The following is an 8,885-nucleotide window of genomic DNA, read 5'->3' on the forward strand; positions in this document are numbered from 1 at the left end:
TAATCCACAATTAAATGAGGTTCTGTATTTTCAGCCTGCTCTCTTTGGGTTCGAAGCTCACAATCCTCACCATTCTTACTGAAACTGCACAGGGCCGGGCGCAGTGGCTCACGCCTGTAATCCCGGCACTTTGGGAGGCCGAGGTGGGCAGACTGCTTGAGCTCAGGAGTCCGAGAAAAGCCTGGGCAACGTGGTGAAACCCTGAATCTACCAAAAATGCAAAAAATTAGCTGGGCATGATGGTGCGCATCTGTGGTCCCAGCTACTCAGGAGGCTGAGGTGGGAGGATCGCTTGAGCCCAGGAGACAGAAGTTGCAGTGAGCCGAGATCACACCACTGCGCTCTAGCCTGGGTGACAGAGTGAACTCCATCTCAAAAAAAGAAAAAAGAAAAGAAAAGAAACTGCACAGAGAGCTCTCCTATGCAACTGGAGAAATGGGTTGACAGTACACAGATTCTGGAGAAATTGAAACTGCACAATGTCTGGGGCAAAAAGTCAAGATACGCAGATTAGCAAAATTCTTCAGCTTGGGCAGATTTCTAGTTAGTGGACGATGTACACTAGGGAGAGCAGCCCAGCATCTTTCATGTGATCCTGAAGCTGAGAGCAGGATACATTAAATCCCACCTCTGTGACTACGGAAAATGGTCCCAGGGCTTTAAATTTAGACTCTTCTGAAATCTGCCCTACTTCCCCTTCCCTGCTCTTTTCAATATGCTTAGAAATCGCCAAAGATAAAAAGCAAGAATTTATCCCCACTCTCTTGGCTATAGGTGGGCAGTGTATAATAAAGGCTGTGTCAGAGGCCCTTCATTTATGAAAGCCACACCATTCCCTTCCAGACGGTACCTTCTCCATCCCTCAAAGAACAGCTCTGTCAGCCTCCACACCGCAGCCGTCCCACCTATCTGGTTTACACATGCTCATGCTCCACCTCTCACTCCTCCTGATCAATTCTGAGCTCCAGGTTTAGCTCATTCTTTGTAAAGATTCTAGTCCAAAATAAGAATGAGTACAAATCTAAGTTCATAGGAGGTGATGGGAGTCCACAGCCCAAGTCAATTTCTAAGACTTGGTAGAAAGCAAAGGAATTCATTATCAGAAAAAAAAAAAAAAAATCCTCTAACTTAGAGTCTGAGTTTGTTTTTTTTTTTTTTATTTCAAAATAATTGCAGAGGCACCAATAAAATGGTGTAGATGGCAGCCAGCTGTCAGTTAGATTGACCAAGAGGCAAGGTTACCAGGGAATGTCACAAGGAGGCCAAAGCCTTTTTTTCCCTGAGTGGTTGAATTGCCTTCATGGCTTGATGAGCTAGTTCTCTGCAGCATTTGAGCAGGTTGCTACACGCAGCCCAGGGATTAATGACAACTGAGCAGAGGACCAGATGCTGTTCCCCACTGCATTCCTGACACACTTTGGGACCTCTAACAAGTCATCCTACCTGTCAGGCCAAAGTTATGGTGAAATCACCATGAAACCTATGCTTGGATACAGGATTGTCCCAGGGGTCTGACCCCCCTCTACCGGTCACTAGCTGTTTAACCTCAGCCTCCTCACACTGAGCATGGAGATGCTGCTGTCTTGATCATTTAAGTCCTATGCATTGACTCCTGTGCACTGGGTACTGAGCTGAGATTCTTGCACACATGGTCTTATTGTATCCTTACAGTAGGATCCTTACAGCAGTCCTATGACAACAAGGCATTGAAACTTGTTACTAACCAAAAAAAAAAAAGAAAGAAAAATGAATAAGAGGTGGCTCCTGGATGATGAACACCAACCAAGAACCACATTCACATCTTACTTTTTAAGTCAGATAAGCAACCCTAGATATCATCTTCTTCACTGTACAGATAAGAAAAGTGAATGACCCGCTCACGATCTCACTGGTAGGAGAGGGTGGATGTCTGATCCCTTGGCCTGTGCTTTGACCCTGTCATTACACACTTACCCCTGCCTGCCTCCAAGGACACATATGTGAAAAGGCCTTGGGGAGCAAAAACCTTATTTCAAATATAAGAGGACCCTCTTCCCCAGCATGTCTTTTCTGGTTCTTTGGATTGAAGCAGTTTGCACAGGGAAGCCAGCTGGTGTACCTGAGGAATATGTACTGCCTTAGGTATAACAGGTATGACATTTATTGTCAACGAAATATAAACCATATTTTTTTTTTAACCACACAGAGGTGATTCTGAATCTAATCCCTGCTGCCTCTTCAAGTTACTAAGTTATTCTTGTGTACTCTGCTTTTTCAACTCTTTCTATTAGAAAGAAATTCTGTTTCTTAATCCTGAAATAGCAGATATATCTATAGTACCCATCACATGCCAGGGCTGCAACTGCATTCTCTCGTTGATTCTCACAGAAAGTCTATAAGGTGAGTGTGTTATTATCTCATTTTATGGGAGGAAACTGAAGCTCTGAGAGGGTAAAGATTTTCCCCAACCACTTGTGGTTGGTAAGAGGCAGAGCAGGGACTTAAACCTGAGCCTGGCTGTCTTTTCTTTTCTTTTCTTTTCTTTTCTTTTCTTTTCTTTTCTTTCCTTTCTTTCTTTACTTATTTTTATTTTTTATTTTTTATTTTTTTGAGACAGAGTCTCACTCTATTGGCCAGGCTGGAATGCAGTGGCACGACCTTGGCTCACTGCAACCTCCACCTCCTGTGCTCAAGCAATTCTCCTGCCTCAGCCTCCCGAGTAGCTGGGATTACAAGTGTGTGCCACCACGCTCGGCTAATTTGTGTATTTTTAGTAGAGATGGGGTTTCACCATGTTGGCCAGGCTGGTCTTGAACTCCTGACCTCAGGTAATCCACCCACCTCAGCCTCCCAAAGTGCTGGGATTACAGGCGTGAACCACCGCGCCCAGCCCTGGCTGTCTTTTCTTTCTTTTTTTCTTTACTTTTTTTTTTTTTGACAGAGTCTTGCTCTGTCACCACAGCTGGAGTGCAGTGGCACGATCTTGGCTCACTGCAATCTCTACCTCCCATGCTCAAGCAATTCTCCTGACTCAGCCTCCTGAGTAGCTGGGATTATGAGCATGCGCCACCACACCTGGCTAATTTTGTATTTTTAGTAGAGATGGGTTTTGTCTGTGTTGGTCAGGCTGGCCTCGAACTCCCAACCTCAGGTGATCCAGCCTCCTCGGCCTCCCAAAGTGCTGGGATTATAGGCATGAGCCACTGCACCCGGCCAGCTAACTATTTCTTAGGAGCAATCAAAGACATTGACACTTTTTAAAATCCAAGGGGCTTGTAATTGAAAAGGGCTTCAAGGCAACCTAACCGAAATGTGGGTGAAGCTTGATTCTGATTACTTTTGACCTCCCCTCTTTGTGGGCACCTCACCCCATAAAGTTCCCGCATCCTCATGCTGCCTCTTCATCACACAGGACCTACTCCCAGCCACACTCATACACACGCACACACTGGGACGTAAGTGGCACAGTGAGAAAGGTATGGGTTGTTGTTTTTATTTTATTTTTTCTCACTTGCAGGCCATGCCATCTTGGGCAAGTTAAGTAATTTTTTGGAACGTCACTTTCCTTCTCTATAAATGGAGGTAATTGCCTTGAAGAGTCAGAGAATATACACATAAAGTGTGTAGCGCAGGGCCTGACTTGCAGCAGGAACTCAACAAATGTTCCCGCATCCTTCTCCAGCTAGGTCTGTCCCCATCCAGGAATAACCTGGGGTCTCCACTCTGCAATTTTTCTCATCAAAGTTCACTAGCCTGTTAGCATTGTTTCAGGACTTCTCTAGAGGCTGACTTGGTAACTGCTGTCAGTGAAAGCTTTGATGGCTGAAATGATTTTATTTGCAGTCAAAGAGGGTCCCTGAGGATGCTGGCCTAAAAGTGAAAGAATGACTCTCTCATACTGGGCAAGCCATGGTGGGAGATGTTTTTTGGGAGATGTTTATTTAGAGTTATCTAGTTTTCCTTAGCAAGAAATCAGGTACTCAAAAAAAAAAAAAAAAAAGGTGTGTCTCCCTGAATTTCTTCTTGCCTAATAATTAGAGAAAATTAGGAATCACAAGCTAACTAAATCACTGATTTTTCAAACTTTGAGGTGTTTAAGTTGGAAAAGCGGCGCCAGTGGACTCAGCCACTTGGGAGGCTGAGGTGGGAGGATCACTTGAGCTCAGGAGTCGGAGCCTGCAGTGAGCCACGATGGTGCCACTGCAGTCTGGGCAACAGAGCAATAAAAAAAAAATTAAAATGATGAGAAACAGAAAAACGTATACAATTTCAGGAACAGCTCCCTGAGATGCTGGTTCAATAGGTTGCTGAAGAGCCACTTCCTTTGGAAAAAAGTAGACCACACCTGTGGACTGCATCAGTTGCACAAACCTAACTGATAAAACAAGCCAGTTCATGTCAGTCAACAAGCTGCCTTGCACAGGATGCAGTTGCTGACTAGCAGGAGTAAAGCCAGTCAGTTCCAAATACTGATTCCCTAATGATGTTCAACCTTCTCACCACCATTGCTTCCCCAGTGCCAGCAAGTAGAAGGTGCCCACTAAGTTGAAAACTATTAAGTGTGCGTGATTTTAAAACAAAAGCAATGATGGAAAGCAAAGAAAGAAGCAAAACCAAACAAAATAACCACAACAAAGCAGAGTGAGTGGTATGAGATGCAATGCCAGGAAGGGTTAATGCCGATTTTAAAAGAGAAAATGAAAAACAAGAAATTCTGTATTAATTACTTGATTTAAATTTGACTACAAACTTTGGACTTGTTTTGGAGCCTGGCTATCCCAGGATGCTAGCCCATTTTGAACATGCCAGAGTTCTGTTTACCAGGAAACAGGCCTTTCCTAATGCAACAGGATTTTAGCACGGTGGGGTTGGGGTCCTCGGTGGTGTGCTTACTCAATAATGTGTGCATGCTGGTGGCTCTTCAGTGCAGACTGAGAAGATGATACCCAACACCCTCATTTTGAGAAGAGAGAGGCTCCCAGATCCCACTGAGTTAAAGGCAGAAAGCCCCCTTCTTACAGGTCTCGGATCCTCTGTTACACCCCCTGCCTTTACTAACCAGAGGTTGGAAGACATTCCAGGATGACTCTGTTCTTTCCAGGATGACTGACTTGCTAGAGCACATGCTACAGAAGTTTCTAGTGGAAAATGGCCAGGATAAAACCTCAACTTTATTTTTTATTTTTTAGAGATGGGGTCTCGCTATGTTACCCAGGCTGGTTTTGAACTCCTGGCCTCAAGTGATCCTCCCACCTCGGCCTCCCAAGGTGCTGGGATTATAGGCGTGAGCCACCGTGCCTGACCAAGCCTCATCTTTAAAAGGCCATTGGTTACATAACCAAGAGCAAGACCCTCAGCAGCCATATGGGTGGAAGCGGGTTTTCTCAGATAAAACTTGCATCTTATACATCTCATACATGCGGCTAATTGCATAGGACTCCAAATATATACAATAAAAAAATTTTTAACTATCTGGACTTGTGCTTACATAATATCAAATATCCTAAATCATATTTTTAATAAAATAATCATCTGATGGTCAACAGAATTCAAAAGAAATATTGCAAGGTTTGCATCAACCACTTTGGCATTTTCTTAGGCTCAGCCAAAAAGAACATTAAGTACAGTTCAAATAATTTATAAGTAATCTAGGAATCTTACTGGAAATCTGATCCAATACATTGGTTAATCAACACCAACTGAGAACCAATTTCATATTTTTTAAAGTCAGGTAAGCTAAAATTTGTCTAAGACAGAAGAGAGATAAATTAACAGAGAAAATAAGTGATATAACTTCCTTCAGAAAGCCAGCACCTGCGGCTGTGTGCTTCGTGCCTGATGCAGCGAGAAGCGAAGTAAGATGGTTGTTGAAAAGACAGAAACAGCCAGGTGCGGTGGCTCATGCCTGTAATCACAGCATTTTGGGAGCCTGAGGCAGGTGGATCACTTGAAGTCAGGAGTTCTAGACTAGCCTGGCCAACATGGTGAAATCCTGTCTCTACTAAAAATACAAAACTTAGCCAGGCGTGGTGGCTCATGCCTGTAATCCCAGCTACTCGGCAGACTGCACTCTAGCCTGGGCAATAAGAGCGAAACTCTGTCTCAAAAAAAAGAGAAAAGAAATAGTAAGCTTAAAAACCAATTAAGGAAGATATTATAATGGCAAGAACAACAGCAAAAGACATTTTCCTCTAGTCTTCAGTTGGAGAAACTGAGTGCTCTAAGGTTCAACTATAATTACTCCCCCAGGCAGCTCAGATCTGAAGAGTACATACAACCATGTGACGTTGTACATGTGACATTTTGCAGGCCAAACTGGAGGCTAGATCTTGGGAGCTGGACTCTCTGGGATGAGTATCCTGGTGGTTCTATAGTTATCTACTCTGGTCACTGCTCCAGGCATCTGTAAATCAAAGGAGCCCTTAAGGTAGAGATAGGTTCATCTCTAACTGAGGAATGCTGCTGCTCTCCTCTCTAGAGAATGCGTCTGCACCTAATCACAGGCCACTTTCACTAGTTGTGATGTAAAAACCCTGACCTGGGCCAGAGGTCACCCTGAGGTCTCCTCTCTAACTGCAGGAAACAAGCCACCCTCCACCTCTTCTCCAGTCAAGTTCAAAAAACAAACAGAGCTCAATGGTTGTTTAACTTGTTACCTGCAAAAAACTCCAAAGCCCGGTTGACAACTCCAGGCTGTGAATGGTGTAAGCACTGAGGTATCATATTTTTCCCCCACATGAATCATATTTGACAAACAGAACTCAGAACCCTTGGGTACCCCATCCCAATCATGGTTTTCAGAGACTGGTGTTCTCTCATGCCCAGCGGTGTGGCCTCCTTGGCAGAAGCTGACGAATGCCGGGATTGTGTCCCACCAGCTGATTAAAAACAAGGGAACATGTTTTTAATGATTAAACATGATTAAAAATATGTCAGCCAATAGCAATGGGTGGATCTTACTTAGACGCTAATATGTGAAGTTCTAACCGATACACCTTAAGTCCCTCATTTCTTCACTGCACAAATATTCATTGAGATCCTCCTATGTGCCAGACACTCTTATAATCACTGGAAATGCAGGGTTGAGGAAAACAGACTCAGTCCTTACCCTGATGGCGTCATTGACTTCATGGTCCTTGAAGCAGTAGCCAGGCACTGGGACAGAGTCTAGGTGCTGGAGAACCCTCACACTGGGGCAGTAAAGTGGTGGTGTTTAGGTTTCAGTCCTTGTTGCATTGTTCTGTTACAAGGTCTTATCTTACATATGTCATTTTGACAAGGTAAAGAATGAGTTATTCATCTCCTTCTGCTTTGAAAATTATAGAAATTCATGAATTGATGTCTAAAAGGTGCTAAGATAGCTAGACCAGAAGAGAATTATAGAAAAAAATGTTTCACTGAGGCTTATAAGTCACCATTTTCATGGGTAGTTACTGATTATGCTGTAGAATTAGTATTAATTACTATCCATTGAGCCCTCTTTTCAAACTCTTTAGTGGTGTATAGTATAATTAGCCTTTCCCTCTTCCCCAAAATACTTTTAATTTCTTGACTCTATAATACCACACTCCCCTGCTTTTCCTCCTGCTCCAATAACTGGTCCTTTCTGGTTTCAGTTGCCAGTTTCTCCTTCTCCAAATTTTGAAGATCTTCCAGGCTCTCTGAACACTCTCTGCTCTCTCTCTGTACTTTCTCCCTGGTTTGGTCTCTCCATTCCTATGGTTTTAAATGGTGTCTTTGTCCTTGTCTGCCTTCTGTACCATCATCCTATATCCAATTCCCTGCTTGACAGCTTCACCCAGATTTCATACAATTATATCAACCTGCTTCTGCTCAAAACTGGACTCCTTATTTGCCCTATCACCTGAAACTTGTTTTCCCCCAGCCCTCCTCATCTCAGAAAATGGTACTGCCACCCACTTCTGTGGTCAAGCATAAATCTGCGAGTCATTCCTTACACTCCTTCCTTGTCACCTCTATCATCGCTGGTACCACTGGGACCTCTTAAATGTGTCAAGGACCTATCTGCTTCTCCATCCTCACTACCAACCCCTAGGTCCAAACGGAGCTACGTTCTTTCATTCATAGCACGTGCCACAGTGTGTATAGCTTGTACAAACATGTGTTTGTGACCTGCCTGTACCATTGGAGTCCACTGAGGATCCTGTGATGGCAGGAACTGTATCTGCCTTGCTCACTCATTCCCCAACTCCTAGTACACAAACATGTGTTGAAGTGAATTGAATGGCGAATTATAAAAAACATAAAATAGTTTCATTAGATTAGCTGCATTCTTAAGTGTGTTAGTGCTGCTTCATAGCTTAAAGATAACTTGGTTCCTTTGAAGGGAATTACTAAGCACGTCTCCACCCAGCACTGATTAGCTTTTAATACACAGCCTATGAAAATGTCCATTTAAGCTTAAGTGTTCAGTGGAATTTTTCCTCATATTCAGGCACATTCATAAGGCATTTAAGGAGCTTCAGATGTTGCTTGCCTGGCTATTTCCCTGGAGATAAAAAGTCTCAAGTGAACAAATGCATCAGCAGACTATATCTCTTGCTTTTAACTGGCAGCAGAGACTCAGTTCTTTTACTCTTGGAGGGGCATTTTTCACTCACTACTATCAGTGGCCTCCCTGGGTCGTTCCTAATTCTGGTACTAACATAGCAAAAATACTTTTCACATCCAATGCTCTTTGATGTTATAGGCACAATCTATAAATCTGTGTTATTTTTAAAATACAAACTTAGTAGAATTACTATATTTTTAGGATACACTAAAATGTGCCCTAATTTGAATTGACAGTGATAATCAGATTGAATTGTGAATACTGAAAAAAGGATTTTTTTCTAAAAAAAAAAAAAAAAAAAAAGACACTTTTCTTTCAGGAAAAGAAAAATGCT

Source organism: Mandrillus leucophaeus, unplaced genomic scaffold (genome assembly GCF_000951045.1).
Source record: "Mandrillus leucophaeus isolate KB7577 unplaced genomic scaffold, Mleu.le_1.0 Scaffold2281, whole genome shotgun sequence".
NCBI classification, from domain to species: Eukaryota; Metazoa; Chordata; class Mammalia; order Primates; family Cercopithecidae; genus Mandrillus; species Mandrillus leucophaeus.